General features: G+C 40.3%; 1 pseudogene; it reads left to right on the forward strand.

The window, feature by feature from the left end:
* The first annotated feature begins 597 nt into the window (after positions 1 to 597).
* Positions 598 to 19,140, forward strand: LOC102952964 (annotated as a pseudogene).
* The last annotated feature ends 3,231 nt before the right edge of the window (positions 19,141 to 22,371 follow it).

The raw sequence follows: 22,371 nt of genomic DNA on the forward strand, positions 1-22,371 counted from the left end.
ATGAAACTGCTCTCTGAGGCAATACGAAAATCACAGGTAAAAGCAATATTGTGGAAGCTGATAAAATTTGTGGCCAGTACTAACGCTGACAGTTGAATGTGCTGGGCAATCAATCACAGTCCCCTCAGGGTGCTATCCCGCTGGAGAGGAACCCTCCCGAAAATTTAGACTTGATTATGATAAATTCACTATGGTTGTGAAATCCCTCCACAGATGTATGCCATCAGGTCCAGGAAACTATGAATCAGAAATGGAAAATAATTGTAAAGTGAGTACAGAAACGTGAGAAAGTCTGCATTGCTATTGTTGGATGGTGTGGCTGTTTAAAGCCATACCAACCCCGCACTGCTTATTTTCAATGTTTGGAACGTGCGCATTTCAGATGTTTATCTGATCGTACCCTCTTGCAAGGCTGACAATCACCACCAAACAAGCAGTGATAGTGATTGTTTTGTCAGAAGAATGCCTTGAGCCCAGGTCAGGGATGTTTTGCTGATGTAACAATTTTGTCTTTATTGCACTGACCCCTGGTCAGAGACTGACATCTACCGATTAATAACGTTGCTCTGTGACCACGAGGCTGGGGCAAGTCTCGGGTGGTGTGTATTAGATGGTCAGCATTGTTTCTTGATAAAACGGAATCTCAATGACATTCTAGAAGGTTCCACCACTGGAGTTGGCTGTGTAGCAAGAACATGCCTACATATCCAGCGGGGGATAAGGAGCCCTGATGAGACTCTATCTTTGGATCCCTGGTCTGAGGTGCTCTGTGTACAACCGGTGGTTCCTGAATAAGAGAGAAAAAGTATGTCCTGGTATCACCCTGCAGAGAGGGCAATTGGCATTCATCCCTCATTTTTTTCCCCTTAAATGTTTATACTTTTGAGAGAGAGACAGAGACAGAGTGTAAGCAGGGGTGGGGCAGAGAGAGAGGGAGACAGAATCCAAAGCAGGCTCCAGGCTCCGAGCTGTCAGCACAGAGCCCGGCGCAGGGCTTGAACCCACAAACCGTGAGATCATGACCTGAGCCCAGCAGACGCTTAACCGACTGAGCCAGGCAGGAGCCCCTGCACTCATTCCTCCTTGCTCTCCAAACTTCTGGCTGTGAGGCAGCTTCTGGCTGCGATGCGTATCTACACTTTAATTCTGTTGCCATGTTGGACCCTCTTTCTACAATACAGTGAATTTTTGTAAGTATGGCCGGTTTGAGCCCTGTGAATCTTCTTTAGTAATCGAAGCCTATCTAATTGCCACAGGGAGTGCAGTTCCTGTGTCCCCACTTTCTGGCAAGGTGCCTGGCCCGTGGGATGCATCTACTAAATATGAAATGACATCTACCTTCCCTTCCTGGGTGGGGAAGAAGCCAATATAAGTAGCGGTCAATTTAATTAAGCCACATTGCTTACCAAATTAAGTAAACTCTTTTATCTTCAAAGAAAATCTATAAACACCATTGGAAAGAAAGAACGGCTCCATGGTCTGTTTATGAATGGTTCATCGTTTGTCCTTAAAAATTAATAGCTAATATTTATCGAGCTACTCTGTGCCAGGAACTGGGCCGAGGGCTTAATATTTATTTTTTCATTCATCCATTCGTGTTTTCGACAAATAATTGTTAAGTACCTATTTGATAGCCAGTAACGTTTAGGTCCTGGAGATACAACTCGTTCATCTCAACCACCTTGTAAGTTGAGTCCACCTCCTCCTTTTACAGATAAAAAAAAACTGAATTTTGTTGGAGTTAACGTGAATCAGATTCTAACAGAAAAATTCCCAGGAATTTAGTTCACCTCTGATTTGTGTCAAACCTATGCTTGGACTTCACGAGCCACAATACCCTCCCTTGAAAATTGGACATGGTAAAGTTCTGCCAACCTCACAGGGAAGTGACTAAGGACCCAAAGAGAGTGTGTAAAATCGAAATGGCTTGTAAGCTGCCAAGGGTTAAATAAAGGCACTATATGCCTAAGGACAACTTTTGCCCACAAAATAAGTACGATATTTCTGAAATCCTTTTCATTGTTTGCTTTTCCTGCTTAAGGATCAGTGGTAATCTATTTGAAGGAAGTAGCATAAGGATGCTTCTTCTGAGAAGAGCAGTTTCAAACCCCATAGTCAAAGTCTGTATTATTTCAAGGCAGATAGTGTCACAGCTACAGAGTCATGTCAAGGGTAGCATTCCTATCAACGTGAAAAGACCAAAGCTCTTGAATTGGACTATGTTCATTACCCACCCAATTTGATTTTGCATTTCACCTTAAAAATCGGAAGTCACGGCCGTATGTCTCAACCAGAGTAACTCTACCCAAAGGCAGAAAAATGGATTTAATGACCTTCTGAATCCCATCCCTACAGACTTAGAATTCTCTTGTCTGTAAAATGTTTTTGGAAATAATTATAAGAGAACATCTACCAGGACTAAAATGATGTTCAAAAATGTAAAATGACTAGGAGCACATTTTAGGCACTAAAAGGTTTTATTTGACTGTTTTTCTAACATCCTGACTCGAATTTAGAAAAAGAAAAGATAGACAATGTTCTTTTTTTTTTAATTTAAAATGAGATTTGAAAGTTACAGAGCATCTTAAAGCGTATACAATAGCAATCACCATGTAATTAAAAATCAGATGGTTCCTGGACATAAATGTCATGAAAAAAACTGCCTGTCTGACGGATTGTCTTTAGGAGGCATTGCTAAGCACTGGCAGTGGATAAACAGTGTTGAGTTATAGAAAATCCTCTCATTGGGACAAAACTTAATTAAAGGAGCAGAATGTATAGTTTACAAACATTTCAGGCTTTTGCACGGAGTTTCAGAAATCTGACTAGAGAACAAAGGGACAACGGGGTTGGAAAGGGACTGGTTAGTTACCATGCCGTGGTGGTTCTAGGGTCTCATTTTTATTTGCACTTGATTTTCCAAACGCCTGCTACCAGGAGGCAGTTGAGAAAGTGAACGTTCTCTGTGTGTCCAATAAGAACTCAGACCTAATAGCTGCTGTTGGATTCTTATGGGCTGAATCATTTCCCTCAGAAAGACAATTTCAAGTCAGAATCCCCAGTGCCTCAGACTGTGACCTGATTTGGAAACAGAATCTTTACAGAGGTCGTGAAGTTAAAATGAGGTCATTAGGGTGGACCCTAGTCCACTGTGACTGGTGTCCTTATAAGAAGGGGGAATTTGGACCCAGAGACAAGCACAGAGTGGGAACCAGGTGAAGACACAAGGAGAGCCATGTGAAGATCAGAGTTGTGTTGGCACAAGCCAGGGACCATCTGGGGCTACCAGGAGCTAAAAGAGGCAAGGAGACAGTCTTCCCTTACAGGCTTTGGAGGAAGCACAACCCTGCTGTCACCTTGATTTCAGACTTCTAACCACCAACCGCAGGGCAATCGATTCCTCTTGTTTTAAGTCATGCAGTTTGTGCTAGTTTGTTAGAGCAGCTCTAGGAAACGTACACAGGGTCTATCTAAAGAAATCAGCTTGGTGTGGTCAGTGTGAGGGTGGGCTCCAAAGTCAATTATTCCTTCGGCCAATATTTTCTGACTTCCCTGCCCTGGGCACTGAGCACATGGGGACAACACGGACAGACAGGGTCCACCTTTCACAGAGCTCACATCGAGGCAGAGGAAGACAGAAAAGAACAAGTAGACACGTACATAAAGCAAGCTCAGAGCTGGTGATTGCTGCAAAGAGACAGGAGTAGGACCATAGCTAAAGAGAGAAACGGTTGGGTGTTTTAGAAGTGCCTCTGAAAAGTGACATTCGAGTGTAAATGGTGAAAAGGATCCAGACCCATGAGTGTCTGGGCAAAGAGTATCGTAGGTAAAGAGATCAGAAATTCAGGAGACAGTGACAGGAAGCAAGGTGTGAATGGCTAGGAAGGCCTAGTGGGTCATGATGAAGATGTGGATCTTAACCCATGGATAAAAGAAAATCATGGAAGCTTTTGAAGTAAAGGATTGCTGTGACCTATTTACATCTTTAAAAATTCTCACCACAGTGCAGCGATAAATGTTGGTGGAGAGTCAAATTAGGGACAGTCAGCAGTAAAAGTAAGAGAGAACACAGGGCGGGGTTAGCAGGGAAGTGAGCAAGCAGAGATAACAGTGGTCGATGTGGGGTATATATAGTTTGGATGCAGGACTGGCTGATAAATTCAGTCTAGTTGAGGAAGGATAGGAAAGAAGGGATCATTGAGAGCCTTTCCTTTCTGCCATGAGCAAAGGGATGGTAATGTCATTACATGAGATGGGGAAGGGCAGGATTGGTGGGGGAGAAAGAGAGAGAGAGAGAGAGAGAGAGGAATCAAGAGTTCCATTTGGCCATGTTTCATTAGCAATGTCTGTTAGATACTTGCACTGTGGAGGAAGCAGTTGTCTGGGACTTATGACAGAGATGACTGCTTAAGACATGAATGTGAGAATGATCCGCAAATCGGAGATATTCAAATCTTTGATGGAAATAAAACCACCTAAGGAAAAAGTAAAGCTAGGGAGGAGTGTAGAAGAACAGAGCCTGGGGAGCTCCATCACGAGCAGAAGAGGAAGAACCAGGAAGTGAAGATATAGTGGGGTTCAAGGGAATGTCAGAGCTTGTAAAGTAAAAGACAGGCCCACAAAAAGCGCTAACACACACACGAGCTTTATCGGAGGCGTTTGGACAAGAGTGCTTGCGAAGGGAAGTCTCTCCCAGAAGAGACCTTCTGGAACATCAGTGTAGGATCACCACCCAGAAGGGGACAGAACAAGGAAGCTCCCCAGGGGCAGGGGTCTTATGTACATGGACAATGTTCTCTGCAGCAAGGTGGGGAGTCTGTCAGAGAGCTCCGAGGGGCAGCAGAGGCTAGGGGCCTTTTATTGCCTTGGAGTGCAACTTATGTATGGCTACCAGATCTTAAGCGCCATTTTGAAAAGTACGCAAAGCAAGCAGGCTCTACATGGATAAAAATACGCTTATTCAGGCTACATCTAAAGCAATTGGATGTGTAAGAATTTGAGCTTGGCACCAAATTTTGAGCCAAAGGTCCTTGCCCTCTGTGAAGAAGTAACTATGTGAGGGCCATCGTACGGTAGTATCTGTGGCCCATTTAGGTAACAAAGGATGAGACAGAAAGGTTCACGTGTAGGAGGAAAAAAGCAAGAAAGAGACAGAGACAGAGACAGAGACAGAGACAGAGAGAGGCAACTTGGAAGAGGAGTGAAGAACATCGGAAGGAGGAGGAAGCAGCCACGTGCTGCTGGGTGGTCGAGTGAGCTGACAGGACTGATGTGGGAGTTGTTTGAACGAAACAATTGATGATCTTGATGAGTGCAGTTTCATGGAAGAGTGGAAGCAAAACCCTGACTGGGAAGTGTTGAGGAATGGAAGCGTCAACAACCCTTCCGGGGAGAACTTTCCAACTTTTGCAAGGAGTATAATGCTATGGTCTGAATGTTTGTGTCCCTTCAAAAGTCATATTGTTAATATCCTACCCCCAAGGCAATGGTGTCAGGAGGTGGGGCGTTTGGGGGGTGATTAGGTCATGAGAGAAGCGTCGTCATGAGTGGGATTAATGCCTTAGACAAGAGACCCCAGAGAGACCCCTCACTCATCCTTCCTGCCATCTATGAACCAGGAGGCTTGACCTCATTAGACATCAATTCTGCTGGCATATTGATCTTGGACATCCAGACTTTGAGAAATCAATTTCTATCCCACTCAGTCTATAATATTTTGTTTAAGCAGCTCAAACAGACTAAGACTACTGTTTGAAGGGAAGCAGAGAAATGGGTTAGTTCCTCTACATACTAGGGGATACAAGCATGCGTTAGAAACTTTCTAATGGAAATAATAAGAACATGCTGTGTCGGTGGTGGGGGTAAAGAGAACGTTCCATACAGAGAGGTCTCCACCAGAGTAAGGCATTTGGCCTCTTGCCCTACAACTTACTCTTTAGCTGCTCACCCTGGAGGAGTGAGTTGACTAATCCATGGATAAAACACACTGGTCCTGGTTCCCAAGTTGATGGAGTCAATCTACGAAAAGTCTGAGAACACTGGAGAACTGTCTCTTTCTATGCCAGATCAGGACGAGGCAGTTATCCTGGAGAATGTTTCTGCTCTAAGCCTGTAACTTTTGAGGTTTCCCAAATGTCTAAACTGAAGTGGTAGCAAAGTGCTAGAAAGAGCTCGGGGCAACAATTTAAACCTCAAGCAATGGACTTGCAGTAATGGTGATGAAAACGTTACTCCCATTATCTCCATTGATTCCATACTTGGTAGAATGAAAATGTATTGTATATGGATCTGTTAAGAATGATTTAATAACATGGGGATATCAAAGGAAGAATGGAAATTGGAGGAGTTAACACACTGAGTAGGGTGGACTTGAAATATCATCTGTTTATTATGAGCAAAGAGAAAAGAGAATATAAGGGTACAGAGGCAGATACAGCCAGAAGACAAACTTGGAATCACGTCTTGACTCTATCATTTGGCTAGATGGCCTTGAGAATATTCCTTACTTGTAAAATAGGAACAATAATATTTATCACCATCAATTTACTATGCAGCGTATATGAGGTGTCACATGAAAATACTTAGCAAAAGATCCAGTCCCTTAAAATCAACAAATAAATAATAATAATGATAATAATAATAATAATATCCGGGGGTGCCTGGGTGGCTCAGTCAGTTGAGCGTCTCTTGATTTCAGCTCAGGTCATGATCCCAGGGTTGTGGGAGCCTGCTTGGGATTCTCCGTCTCTAAAATGAATACAGAGACGCCTAGGTGGCTCAGTCGGTTGAGCGACCAACTTCAGCTCAGGTCATGATCTCACGGTTTGTGAGTTCGAGCCCCTCGTTGGGCTCTGTGCTGACAGCTCAGAGCCTGGAGCCCGCTTCTGATTCTGTGTCTCCCTCTCTTTCTGCCCCTTCCCCATTCATGCTCTGTCTCTCTCTGTCTCAGAAATAAATAAACATTAAAAAAAATTTTAAATGAATACATACATGCATACATACATATATACATAAATAAATACATAAAATATCTGTAGTAATGTATATATAATAATAAATCTATATATACCAGGCCAGGCCAAGTATAGCAAAATGTGAAGACAAGTATAGACATGCTTCTGATGTCCAGCAAAGTTGTTTAATTGGTAGTTTGTCTATCCATAAAGCCAAAGGGATCTTTCAACATCACAACTTTGTAAGTCTTTCTTTAGTTAAAAATCTTTTTTGATGTTTGGTATTCAAAAAGTCTTTCTGACGTTCACTTCAGGCAAGATAAACATTTTGTTCTTACTGCTAGAAATTATGAACAATCTGGAACAGATGATTGTCCTGTTTCATACTTTCAGCTCCAGGAAAATGTAACCTCCCTTGAAAATGGAAAAGTTTACAGAGAGTCTGAGAACAGGTTTTTCTTTTTATTGTAAAGATTTTGTAAAGAGTCTTAGATAAATTTTATTGCTTCTCCTGATTCTCTCTTTATTGATCAGATAATTTAGACAGAAGCCCTTATCAAAAATTTCGACCACATTGTAATGAGTTTTCTCCGATATATAATAAATATAACTGAAAAAGTGTTTCAGGAGAGCATATTTCCTTTTAGCCCATACCATGAATATTTTTTCTCCACTAGTAAAAATTCTTTTACCAGATATGCTAATAAATTAAGTTGCCTACCAATTTCTTCTCAGGCAAAGTACTACGCTCGGGCTTGTTGAAGGGACAACTTTTAGAAAATCATGCAACACTCAATTCTGCCTCCCTTTTTCCAAGGCAGGCATATGTGTGTATCTATAGAGAAGTTGTTTTAAGATTAAGGTATAATCAGGGTACCTGGGTGGCTCAGTCAGTTAAGCGTCTGACTCTTGGTTTCAACTCAGGTCATGATCTCAGGGTTCAAGAAATGGAGTCCCATACTGGGTTCTGCCATGACAGCGCATAGCCTGCTTGAGATTCTCTCTCTCTGCCCCTCCCTTGCACTCTTTCTGTCTCTCAAAATAAAATAAGTAAACATTAAAAAGGGATGTAGGTATACTTTGGGGTGCTGGGTGGCTCAGTCGGTTGAGCGTCAGACTTCAGCTCAGGTCATGATCTCACGGCTCACGATTGCAAGCCTCCGGCTCGCTGCTTCAGATCCACAGAACCAGCTTCAGATCCTCTGTCCCCTTCTCTGTCTCTGTCTCTCCCTCGCTCACACACTGTCTCTCAAAAATAAATAAACATCGAGAAACAGATTAAGGCATAATTTACAGTCAGTAAAATGCATAGATTTAAGCAGTCAGGTTCATGGTTTTGACAGTCATACATATGCGTGCACACACGCCCACACACCTTGATAGAGCGTATTTCCTATACCATGGAGAGCTCCCTTATGCCCCACTTTTAGCTAATGCCTTAAACCCCACTCCCACCCAAACACTCTCTAATTTCTATCCCCATAGACTAGTTTTTCCTATGTTTGGATTTCATTATATGGAATAATCCAGTATACTTTTTTTGTTTGGAGCTTGTGTGATTTTTTTTTCACTCCACAGAATATTTTTTATGTTTATTCTTTTAATGTGTATTTATTTTTGAGAGAGAGAGAGAGAGAGAGAGAAACAGAGCATGAACAGGGAGGGGCAGTGAGAGAGAGGAAGAGACAGAATCTGAGACAGGCTCCAGGGGTCGAGCTGTCAGCACTGAGCCCGACGTGGAGCTTGAACTCACAAACTGTGAGATCTTGACCTGAGCCAAAGTTGGCCACTTAACCTACTGAGCCACCCAGGCACCTCATCCACAGAATATTTTTAAAATTACAGGGGGGAGGACACTTGTTGGTATGAGCACTGGGTGTTGTATGGAAACCAATTTGACAATAAATTATATTTAAAAAATAAATTAATTAAATTAAACTAATACTACAAAAATAAAAAATAAAACAAAACTAATTCATATCATTTATAGAATATGCAGTCTATTCCTTTTGATTGCATATTAGCTTATATTGAACATTATTCTTTGGTGAGGCATCTTATGACTTTTGTCAATTATTTTGTTGGGTTGTTGTCTTCTTACTGTAAATTTATAGATGGGTCATGAATTATTTATCAGATATGAGTATTCTCAATATGTTTTCACAGTCGGTGGCTTTTGTATTTATTATCTTCACGGCATATTTTAATAACCACAATTTTAAAATTTTTATGAAGTCCAACTTTTTAGTTATTTCAATATTAGTGCATTTTTATCAAGTATAAGTAATATTTGTCTACTCTGAGGCTAGAATGTTCTCTGTGCTTTCTTCTAGAAGCTATAGGGTTTCAACTTTTATCGTTATACCTATAAAACCTCTCAAGATCTAAGAATGGAATAAGGCAAAGCTCAAACTTTATGTGTGAGTTTCTGTGTGTGTGTGTGTGTGTGTGTGTGTGTATTTAGGCCAGGTTTATTGACATGAAATTTACATGCAATAAAATTCACCGTTTTCAGGTGTGCTTGATGAGTTTTGATAAGTGTATACATTTAACCTACGCCACAATTGAGGTATAGAATATATTTATCAATTCAGTTTTCTAGACACATTTTCACTCAACTCTTTCCCTTTCTTGTACGCTTAACTCCTGGAAACTGCTGATATGTTTCCTCTCCTTTTAGTTTTGTTCTTTCTAGAATGTCCTATAAATGGGATCATGCAGGGGTGCCTGGGTGGCTCAGTCAGTTAAGTGTCTCACTTCGGCCCAGGTCATGATTTCATGGTTTGTGAGTTCAAGCCCTACATCGGGCTCTGTGCTGACAGCACGGAGCCTGCTTGGGATTCTCTGTCTTCGTCTCTCTCTGCCTCTTCCCTGCTTGTGCGCTCTCTTTCTCTCTCTCTCAAAAATAAATACACACAAAAAATAAATTCAAAAAATGGAACCATGCAGTCCAAAGCCTTTCTGTCTGGATTCTTTTACACGGCACAATACCTTTGACTTTTATCCATATCGTTGCATGTATCCATAGTTCATTCTTTTTATTGCTGAGTAGAATTTGAATTCATGGATTTACCACAATCCATTTATTCATTCATCAGTTGTTTCCAATTTGGGCCATGATGAATAAAGTGTTTATGAGCATTGGTGTACAGGTCTTTGTGTAGATATATGCTTCCAGTTCTCTAGATGTTGAATTACTGGGTCATATGGAAAGTCTATGTTCAAAGTAATACCAGCACCACGTGAGAGTTTCACTTGCTGACATTATTCCCAGTATTGGTATTTTTGTCTTTTTAATTTGGCCATTGAAACGAGTGTGCAGTGATATTATGGTTGTAATTTCCATGATGAGTGCTGACAGTGAGCACTTCTTTTCCATGGGTTTATTCATATATGTCCTTTAGGAAAATCTCAGTACAACATTATTTTTAAATTTAATTGAATTATCTTCCTATTATTGAGTTATAAGACTTCTTTATAAAGGCTGAACCTGTGTCTTTTAAAGGTTATGTTTTTTGCATTACTTTTAACCAGTGTGTGTGTGAGTTATTATGAAAAGGTGTTGATATTTGTCAAATACTTGTTTTGCATTTATTGAAATAATTTCATGGTTTTCCTTTTTCAGCCTACTGAAATGATCACTTTTCTTGTTCGATATTTGAATATTAAACAAACTTTGTATTCCTGAAATAAACCTCACTTGATAATATATCGCCTTTGTATACTGATGGATTCTATTTACTAGAATTTTGTTAAAGATTTTTGTGTCCACATCCATGGAGGTTACTGGTCTGCAGTTTTCTTTACTAATAGTGTCTTATTCTGGTTTTGGTATTAGTATAATGTTACCTCCATGAACTAATTTTGGAAGTATTCATTTCTGTTTTATTTTATGGAAGGTTGAACAGGATGGTATTATTACCTCCTCAGATGTTTGGTAAAATGTATCAACAAAGCCATCTGGGCAAGGTTATTTGTGTGTGTGTGTGTGTGTGTGTGTGTGTGAGACAGAATATTTGTAATTATGAATTTAATTTCTTTAATAATAAGGGCTATTCAGGTTACTATTTTTTCACAAGTGAATAAGCTTTATTACCTTGCACCTTTAAAAAAGTGTCTACTTTTCACCTAAGCTATAGAATATATTGACATAAAGTTGTTCATAAGATTCCTTTTTTAAAAAAATTCATTTAAATCCAAGTCAGTTTACATATAGTATAATAACGGTTTCAGGAGTAGAATTAGTGATCATCACCTACATATAATACTCAGTGCTCATTCCAACTAGTGCCCTCCTTAATATCTATTACCCATTCAGCCCATCCCTCCACCCATCACCCCTCCAGCAAGCCTCAGTTTGTTCTCTGTATTTAAGAATCTCTTGTGGTTTGACTCCCTATCTGTTTTTATCCTATTTTCGCTTCCCTACTCCTATGTTCATCTGTTTTATTTCTTCCACATATGAGCAAAATCATATATTTGTCTTTCTCTGACTGATTTATTTCGTTTAACGTAATACACTCTAGTTCTATCCATGTTGTTGCAAATGGCAAGATTTCATTCTTTTTGAGAGCAGAGTAATATTCTATTTTATATGTACACCACATCTTCTTTATCTATTCCAAAGTTGCTGTACCAGTTTGCATTCCCACCAACAGTGCAAAAGTATTCTCCTTTCTCTGCATCCCCACCTACATCTGTTGTTTCCTGAGTTGTTAATTTTAGCCAGTCTGACAGGTGTAAGGTGGTATCTCATTGTGGTTTTGATTCGTATTTCCCTGAGGATGAGTGATGTTGAGCATCTGTTCATGTGTCTGTTAGCCATCTGGACGTCTTCTTTGCAAAAGTGTCTGTTCATGTCTTTTGCCCATTTCTTCACTGCACTACTTGTTTTTTGGGCGTTGAGTTCCAAAAGTTCTTTTATAGATTTTGTATACTAAACCTTTATCTGATAGGTCATTTGCAAATATCTTCTCCCATTCTGTCGGTTGCCTTTTAGTTTTGTTGATCGTTTTCTTCACTGTGCAGAAGGTTTTTGTCTTGATGAGGCCCCAATAGTTCATTTTTGCTTTTGTTTCCCTTGCTTCCAGAGATGTGTCAAGAAGTTGCTGTGGCCGAGGTCAAAGAGGTTGTTGCCTATTTTCTCCTCTAGGATTTTGATGGCTTCCTGTCTTACATTGAGGTCTTTCATTCATTTTGAGTTTATTTTTGTGTATGGTGTAAGAAAGTGGTCCAGGTTCATTCTTCTACATGTCACTGTTCAGTTTTCCCAGCACTGCTTGCTAAAGAGACTGTCTTTTTTCCATTGGATACTCTTTCCTGCTTTGTCAAAGATTAGTTGGCCATATATTTGTGGGTCCATTTCTGGGTTCTCTATTCTGTTCCATTGATCTGAGTGTCTGTTCTTGTGCCAGTATCATACTGTCTTGTTGATTACAACTTGATGATTACAGCTTGAAGTCTGGAAATTTGAAGCATACATTTTTGGTTTTCTCTTTGAGGATTGCTTTGGCTATTGGGCTCTTTTCTGGTTCCATACAAATTTTGGAATTATTTGTTCCAGCTCTGTGAAGAATGCTGGGGTTATTTTGATGGGGACTGCATTGAATGTATAGATTGCTTTGGGTGGGTAGTATTGACATTTTAACAATATTGGTTCTTCCAGTCCATGTTTTTTCCATCTCTCTGTGTCTTCTTCAATTTCTTTCATAAGCTTTCTATAATTTTCAGTGTACAGATATTTCACCTCTTTGGTTAGGTTTAGTCCTAGGTATTTTATGGTTCTTGGTGCAATTGCAAATAGGATACATTTTTTGATTTCTCTTTCTGTTGCTTCATTATTGGTGTATAGAAATGCAACCGATTTCTGTATATTGATTTTATATCCTGCAACTTTGTGGAATTCATGGATCAGTTCTTGAAGTTTTTGGTGGACTCTTTTGGGTTTTCCACATAGGGTATTGTGTTGTCAACAAAGAGTGAAAGTTTGACTTTTTCCTTGCCAATTTTGATGGCTTTTCTTTTGGTTGTCTCGTTGCTGAGGCGAGGACTTCCAACACTATGTTGAACAACAGTGGTGAGAGTGGACATCCCTGTTGTGTTCCTGCCCTAAGACGGAAATATCTGTTATTCCCTATTGAGGATATTAACTGCGGGTCTTTTGTATATGACCTTGATGATCTTGAAATATGTTTCTTCTATCCCTATTTTCCTGAGGGTTTTTATCAAGAAAGTATGGTGTATTCTGTCAAATGCTTCTTCTGCATCTATTGAGAGGAACATATGGTTCTTGTCCTTTCTTTTATTAAAGTGATATATCACATTGATTAATTTGCGGATATTGAACCAGCCCTTCACCCCAGAAGTAAATTGCACTTGAATCATTGTGGTGAATAATTCTCTTAAAGTATTGTTAGATCCAGTTTGCTAGTATCTTGTTGAGAACTTCTGCATTCGTGTTCATCAGGGAAATTGGTGTATAGTTCTCCTTTTTCGTGGGGTCTTTGTGTAGTTTTGGAATCAAGGTAATGCTGGCCTCCCAGAATTTGTTTGGCGGTCTTCATTCCATCTCTGTCTTTGGAACAGCTTCAAAAGAATAGGTATTAACTCTTCTGTGGACAATCTGGAATAAATGGACACATTCCTGGAAACATATAAAGTGCCAAAAGTGAAACAAGAAAAAATAGAAAATTTGAACAGACCCACAATCAGTAAGGAAATTGATTCAGTTATCAAAAATCTCCCAATAAATAAGAATCCAGGGCCAGATGGCTGTCCAGAGGAATTCTACCACACACCTAAAGAAGAGTCAATACCTACTCTTTTGAAGCTGTTCCAAAACATAAGATTCCTTTATCTTTTTAATGTCTGTAGGATCCAAAGTAAAATACTTTTCTTCTATGTATGGCAATTTGAGTTTTCTCTCTTTCTTGTTGGCTAGAGGTTTACAATTTTATTGATCATTTCAGAGAGGTAGTTTTTTATTCTATTGATTTTCCTTTTTGTTTTCACTTTTCTATGTCATTGATTATTCACTTTCCCCATTTTCCTGCTCATCTTAAGTTTGCCTTGCTCATTTTTTTTTCCTCTGGTTTCTTAAGGCAATAGCTTAGATCAGAGGTTGGCAAATTAGAGCCTGTGGCCTATTTTTGCACAGCCTCTGAACTAAAAAAAATTTTTTTATATTTTAAAGGGTAATAAAACAAAGAACAGTCAACAGAGATCATCTATGAGTCACAAAGCCCAACATGTGTACTATTTGGCTGTTAGTTTTCAAAGTTTACCAATTCCTGGCTTAAATCATTTGTTTGAGTCTTCTTACATATCAGCATTTAAAACTACAAATTTCCCTTTATTCACTGCTTTAGCAGGATCCCACAGCTTTGTTGCAATATTTTGTCTTCTTCTTTTGAATAAAAGATTTTCCGATTTTCCTTGTGATTTCTTTTTTTGTCCTAAGGGTTATTAACTAAGTGTTTCTTAATTTCCAAATGTTTACTTATTGATTCCTATCTAGTTAAATCCTGCTGTGGTCAGAAATGTATTTTATATGCATTCCATCCTTTTAAGTTTATTGAGAGTTGACTAAGTGTCCAGAATAAAGGTTGTCTTGGTAAATATTCCATTTACGCTTGAAAATAATTTGTATTCTGCTGTGTTTTGGTGTTTTATATATGCCAGTTGTGGAGGCTCTTTTTTTCTCTATACATATATACATATATGTCTTCATCACCTTTTGTTTAAAAATACTTGTTGAGAAGTATGTTCTTTCTGTCCAATTAATTGACAAAGTGTGCCTGGGCTAAAATTCGATTGATTGAAGATCTGTAGATTTTGTCCTTCTGGCTGTCTTAAAACATTTATTTTCAAATATCCAAGGTGAAAAAAATTTTTCTTCAAAGTAGACAAATGATAAGAATCCCTTGCGCATTAGTCTCATGCAATGTGATGGTTTGTTAGCAAAGAAAAATTCCTACAGTCTTTCTTTGAACAGTGCCATTGAATTTGATGGTAAGATATACTCCAGTGAGTTTTAAAATAATTGTAAGGCTATGTCACTATTAAGAATAGCTGCATAAATTAAGTAGAAATGAAGCAGATTCTAAAGCTGGACGATTTTTTGAAGCTCCAACATTTACAAGTTGAGTTTATAAAGTTTCGACTTTTAATGATCATTTCTGTCTTTTTCTTCTACTTTGCTATTCCCAGGCAATATTATTGCTGCAGAAGCAATATTATAAAAAGAATATCTTCTTGTATACTTTTAATCTGAATGAAATTATGAAAGGGTTATTGAACATGACCTTAAATAAAGCCAAACTATCAATAACCTAGAATCACCAGACATTTTGGCTTACTTGAAAGTATATTTGATGCTAACAGATTAATTTACGACTGTTCGGTGTCTTGGCAGGTTCCCTTTTTTCACATGTAAAGTGAGTAATGGGCTCTTTATTCAAATGGATTTTTAAGAAGACAAAAAGTCGCATTTTTGCTTGATTTAACGAATACTGAAATTGGAATTCCGGAAAGATATTTCCTGAAATGGCTAGACTGAGACGGAAGGTCTGTTAGTTAATGTTGTAAGTAAATACGTACAGCTTCAGAAACCTACTTCGTGCAGGGCCCGGAGGTGACTTTCAGAACGAAGGGTCCAGAGAGCCACAGGCTCAGAGCTACATGGCCCAGAGCCCACTCTTTGGTCCCGTGTGACATTGGTTTCGTGTATTATAAGGCAGCGAGTGAGGTATTTCCCAATGGGGAGCTCTCTGACTCTACACCATGCTTAAACCCTCTGTGCACGTGTGTTAGGCCCTACGGCAAGTAACGTTTACAAAGTCCCGGTCCTGGTGTTCAGAAATGAATACCGCTAGAAGGTTCGCCAGCTTTTCAGATGTTTTTATAACTAAAGGTTCATATCTGAAAATCGAGTGTTCCCTTCACTGAAAAAGAAAACTTCCAACATTCAAAATGATTTGAAAGGAAATCCACCTCGTTGAAAACTGGTGGCATGATTTTTGAAGTCATATAGACCCCCATCTTACACTAATACAAAGGTAAACTAACAAAGGGCTCTGTTCCTTGTTTACCCAGTGATTTTGGAAATGCTGCTATTAACTTAATAGAATGTCTGCATTTATTGATTATGACTTAGTAAAGAGAAGATATTAAAATAATTGATGCAAATAGCTACCTAATTTAATTATTAACTGTCACCTTGAACAGCCAACTGATGCATTTTAAAGAACCTGTTTGTTTCAATAGAGATCTTATACTTATCCAGGGGTACAGACTTTACAGCAATTATTTATGTTATCATAATATATAAATATTTAGTTTGTAACATTCACGGTTTGGCCCAAACACATTTTAATAAAGCATAAATCCAATATAACATACGCCTTTCTCCAAATTATTTCAAGTTAATGCAAGGATGTTCTCGCATGAAAAGATTTCTAAATAATTGCAAAAATCTAGAATTTTTTAAAAGACCTTCAAAATCAAAAGGGAAAAGCATCGGATTTGGAATCAGGTGATCCAGGCTTAAATTTTGGCTTTGAGGGCAAGGTTCTTTGTAACTCTTCTCACTCCTCCCTGGATGAGTTCTAGTTCCCTCCATCTGCCTTTTGGGCATTATGCCAAAGAGTGAATGGTCTGAGAACAGCTCTGAGGGCCACACAGTTATATGAAGCTGAAGAGGCAGAAATTACAAGATTAATTTCAATCCGGAAATTGAAACTGATCCAATCTATACTCAACCCACAAACAATAACCTCTGGGTTTTGAAATATCTCCCTTAAACCTGTTTTATTTATCTCTTTATTTGCTTAGATTCCTAAGGAAAAGCACAGATTTATCACAAATGAGTATTTGTGGTTGTATTTAACACAATCTTCTGGAAAGAGGAATTGCTGAGCCATAAATAAACCTCTTCTGTTTTTGAGTAAGATTTCACAAGAATTTATATCGCTTTCTTTAGGAAACTTTACACGGATAATATTGAGCCTATCACCATGGTGTTTCTTACTAACCTTTTAGTTAGTACCCCAAAAACCTTAGTTTGAGGGAAGAAAATTCAAAATTATTAGAATTCTCATGCAAAACATCTGCTGTACTTGGGTTTGCACCTCAAGACCTTTGCACTTGTTGGTCCTGTCCTTAGAAAATTTTCTCCAGGCATCCATATGGATGCCCTCTCTATTCATTCATATTTCTGTTCAAATCTCACCTCATCACTAAAGTCCTCTTGATGTCCTTCTAGAAAGCACACCCAATCCATCTTTCTCCTTCACATGGCTTGCTTTTGTGCTATAGCCCTTGTGCCTGTCTGCTATTATGTATTTGTTTTTTGTGTGTTCACTATTTCCTTCACTAGAATGGAAGTTAGCGAAGTCACAGACTTTATTTGTATTTGTTGAGTTAATTAGTAATTAATGAGAAAAAGCAATACCTATATTTGTATTTATATCCAAGAAATTAAAAGCTTTGGATTGCCTAATTCTACTTAGGAATACCAAAAAGATATAGTATATTTATAGTATAGTTATAAATCTTGTGTGTGTGTACTCAAACAGTGGCCATTCAGATCTTTTGCTTTTATTTATTTTTTAAGTTTATTTATTTATTTTGAGAGAGGAGAGAGAGAGAGAGCGAGGGAGGGGCAGAGAGAGAGTGAGGGAGGGCCAGAGAGAGGGAGAAAGAGAATCTCAAGCAGGTTCCATGTTGCCGACACAGAGCTCGACATGGGGCATGAATCATGAACTGTGAGATCATGACCTGAGCCGAGATCATGACCTGAACCAAGATCAAGTGTCGGGCGCTCAACCAATTGAGTCACACAGATGCCCTATCAGGTATCTATTGAGTAGCCAAATGGAGATATTGAGTAGGCAGTTACCTGTGTATTCTCTTAGGAGAGAGGTGTGGTTGAGGATATCGTTGGGGATGATCAGTGTATATGATGCTAATGTAGTGTGCAGTACTTGGTGTGATCAGTAGGAGAACAAGTATAGATAGAAAAGGGAGGAAGTCCAATGACCAAACCCAGGACACTCCACCATTAGACGGGGGGTGTGACCCTGGGAACATGGTGTCAGGAGAAGGCACCAAGTGGAGAGAAAGTGAGCAGCCTGCAGTGGGTGAGGGTCCAGGCTGGGGTCCTGCCAACAGGGCTCCAATGTTGTTCATGATGAGAGGTTGAGGGACTCTTCTCTCTTTTCTGTGTAGTTGATGGTGTTGGTGTGAAAAGATGGCCAACAGCATCAAAACCTTTCTCCAGGACCTTGCCAAGGGAACTGAAGTGTCCGTCTGGGCTATTTGTGCCATCTCGAAGCTAGATGCTCAAATCCAGGACAAAAGAGAGGAGCAGTATTGAAGAAAGGCAAGTAGTACCTTGGCGCAGTAGAGGGAGCAGGTATAGCGCACGAGCAGGAGAGGGAACCAGGTATTGTTACTGGAATTTTCCAGTGCTCTGTTTGGAATGGCAGAGTATTCTCGTGTGTTCTCCACTTGTTTCATCAAGTGTTTATTCCTGGGCTTCAGCCAGTGACAGCACGGGTTATCGGTGATCCACGGCTACGTGGAGATGCTTGGTCGTGGCTGGAGTTCTTTCTTGCATCAATTTCCAGTGTTCTTTGGGTTCTCCCCATCCGTGCTTAGCAGAGTTTCCAGTGTCATCTGGCTTCAGGATAGAATTGATCTGGCTTTTGAGGTATCAGGGAGAAAGTGTTCCCCATTCCCTGGTTTCAGCAAAACAGGCGCTCACGTGTTCCTCAACAGTTTTCTGTTGACTCTCTTCTTCATGCAAGGGATGTTGTGAGTCTCTTTCCCAACCATATTTTTGGTCCCCTGGTTAGTCTTCTGCATATGTCTGTCTCTACTCACTAAACTGCTTTGGGTATCCTAGTTCAATAAAGGAATCAAAATCCACCAGTGGCTATCGGTCAGAAAGTCATTGCCTTACTAGCTTGGATGTGGCTTGCCCTTGGCTTTCCTCCTAGGAACACAGTCCCTGTACATTACCTCTCTATCCTCCTTCATTTACTCTTGTCAACTTAATGCATGGCAAAGAGCCAGCCATACATCTTGTTGGTGGTCTCCTTGGAAAGTCCACAGGACCTTCTACCTTCAGTCTGCCCGAGCCCTGCTCCTCCTCCGAAGGGTCCCTTTCATTAAGTGGATCTGCTGACTCCTGAGCCCCCTGCATCCAGAGGGGAGGGGTTGTATTGGAAGGACCCTGTGGCAGCTCGTCTCCCTGTTTACCTCACCCCACTCTGCCCAGGGCCCTCTGCATATTCCCTTCTTCCGGAGGAACTGGGATTTTTGTCTCTGGTGACCACAAGGCACAATCTTCCTGACACCCGTATGTGGATTTTTAACACCACCCTGAACCTGAAAAGGTCCCAGGTTTCCCCCAGCACTTTTCTAACATTTGCTGGCCTCTGTGTCTAGACCGATATGACACCTTGTTTCTCTCCCTATGCCATTTGCTGCCCCACCTCCCCTTCCTACCCCCCACCACCCTTGGATGAATGGACTTTGTAGTTCAAGCCATTTCATTCCACACATTTTTTATTTCTGTTGGTTTTCTGTTATAAGGGCTGAGGGCAGACTGCCCCAAGACAGGCCACTTTGGGATGAAGATGATTTTAAGTTAAAAAGCAAGACAGCGTGGTACTGGCACAAAAACAGACACTCAGATCAATGGAACAAAATAGAGAACCCAGAAATGGACCCACAAACGTATGGCCAACTCATCTTTGACAAAGGAGGAAAGAATATCCAGTGGAATGAAGTCAGTCTCTTCAGCAAGTGGTGCTGAGATAACTGGACAGTGGCTTGTAGAAGAATGAACCTGGGCCACTTTCTTACACCATACCCAAAAACAAACTCAAAATGGATGAAAGACCTCAATGTAAGACAGGAAGCCATCAGAATCCTCAAGGAGAAAGCAGGCAAAAACCTCTTTGATCTTGGTCGCAGCAACTTCTTACTCAACACGTCTCCAGAGGCAAAGGAAACAAAAGCAAAAATGAACTATTGGAACCTCATCAAAATAAAAAGCTTCTGCACAGCGAAGGAAACAATTGGCAAAACTAAAAGGCAACCGACGGGAGAAGATATTTGCAAATGGCATATCAGATAAACGGTTAGTGTCCAAAATCTATAAAGAACTTGTCAAACTCAACACCCAAAAAAACAAATAATCCAGCGAAGAAATGGCCAAAAGACACGAATAGACACTTCTCCAAAGAAGACATCCAGATGGCCAACTGACACATGATAAAATGTTCCACGCCACTCATCATCAGGGAAATACAAATCAAAACCACAAGGAGACACCACCTGATACTGATCAGAATGGCTAACATTAACAACTCAGACAACAACAGATGTTGGCGAGGATGTGGAGAAAGAGGATCTCTTTTGCATTGTTGGTGGGAATGCAAACTGGTGCAGCCACTCTGGAAACAGTATGAAGGTTCCTCAAAAGATTAAAACTAGAACTACACTACGACCCAGCAATTGCACTACTCGGTATTTACTGAGGGATACAGGTGTGCTGTTTCAAAGGGACACATGCACCCCAAAGTTTATAGCAGCACCATCAACAATAGCCAAAGTATGGAAAGAGCCCCAATGTCCATCGATGGATGAATGGAGAAAGAAGATATGGTATATATATACAATGGAGTATTACTCCGCAATCAAAAAGAATGAAATCTTGCCATTTGCAGCTACGTGGATGGAACTAGAGGGTATTATGCTAAGTGAAATTAGTCAGTCAGACTTCACTCATAGGAGGACTTCACTCATAGGAGGACAAATATCACACGACTTCACTCACAGGAGAACTTTAAGATACAAAATAGGTGAACATAAGGGAAGGGAAGTGAAAATAATATAAAGACAGGGAGGGGGACAAAACAGAAAAGACTCTTAAATATGGGGAACAAACAGAGGGTTACTGGAGGGGTTGTGGGAGGGGGGAGGGGCTAAATGGGGAAGGGGCACTAAGGCATCTACTCCTGAAATCATTGTTGCACTATATGCTAGCTATGTGTAAATTAAAAAATAAATAAATTAAAAAAAAAAAACAATCAAAATGCAGCAGATTCATGAAAAGATTTTTATTTCCTTCTCAACTGCCTCCAGAGAATTTAGGCCAAGGGTTTGCTCCAGGAAGAGAGCGAGGGATACAAGCAGACAAATGTTCACCTTTAGCCCAGAAGGCTGACCTACAGCCTGAATAGCTTCCAAAAGGATCATATACGTGCTGGTTGCTACCTTCTTAAAGGGCCTCACAACTGCCTGTACATCTCACTGATCATTAACAACAAACTCAATGAGAAATCTTGCAAAAGTATTTTTATGAGTCGAAATTTGCAGGAGACATTTATGGTTTAATACTCCTTGCACATCCCCTCTCCCACCCACCTTGAGCACTAGGCATATAACCACCAGCCTCGCACAGCAAAAGTGCAGTTGTTTCTGCTCGTGCTACTAAAGTAAACTTACGAAGCGGCACCGTGAAACATCTCAAGAACTCTTTCTTAGCGTTGCAGGCCACAATCCCGCAACTCTGTCACCATAGATAACTGCATTTCGGTCTGAACCAGGTAGGCAGCCTGGAGGAACCCAGCAAGGCCTGTTTGGTCAACGCCCTCTGTGTCGTATTGTTGCCAACCGGCCCAGCAAACTTTTGTTTACCACACATTTCCTCTCTCGCACGTTCCACTGAAGCGCTCTCCTTTCCTTTCCTTGAAGTTCCAGACCCCTGCCCCCTTTGTCTTCAGCTCAGAATGACACATATACTTCATTCTGCCTATCTTTCCACCCAAAATTTCATATGTACTAGGAATCCACACACACATGAAATTCTGGGTGGATTCCTGGTACCTATGAAATTAAGTTCGGTCTTCTGTGCATCTGTCTCATGTCAATTTGATGCTTAGTTCACCTAGAAGGACCTTCAGGGGCAGAGGAAATTCTTCTTCTCTGACACTGTGAAGTCCATACACTGGATGTGGGGAGCGAGGAGTATCTCAGTTGTTGCTAGACGCGTGTAACTCGGGTTAGCGTCTGGTCTCCCTTGGTCCACTGGGGCAGGGGTGGGGAGCAGCCCGAGGAGGTGGAACACCAAGAAAAGCCTCCTCACAGAGAGATCTGCTAGATTTTGAGGAATGGTTTTCTTGCTTCTCCTGGAAGGAGAAAAGGTGTTCTCACTCATGCATTTAGAATTCTCCAATGTCCATCAACTGATGAATGGATAAAGAATGGAATACTACTCGGCCGTGAAAAACAATGAACTCTTGCCATTTGCAGCAACGTGGATGGAACTGGAAGGTATTATGCTAAGTGAAATAAGTCAGTCAGAGAAAGACAGATATCATATGTTTCCACTCATATGCGGAAGTTG

The sequence above is a fragment of the Panthera tigris genome, chromosome F2 (genome assembly GCF_018350195.1).
Source record: "Panthera tigris isolate Pti1 chromosome F2, P.tigris_Pti1_mat1.1, whole genome shotgun sequence".
Taxonomy (NCBI): domain Eukaryota; kingdom Metazoa; phylum Chordata; class Mammalia; order Carnivora; family Felidae; genus Panthera; species Panthera tigris.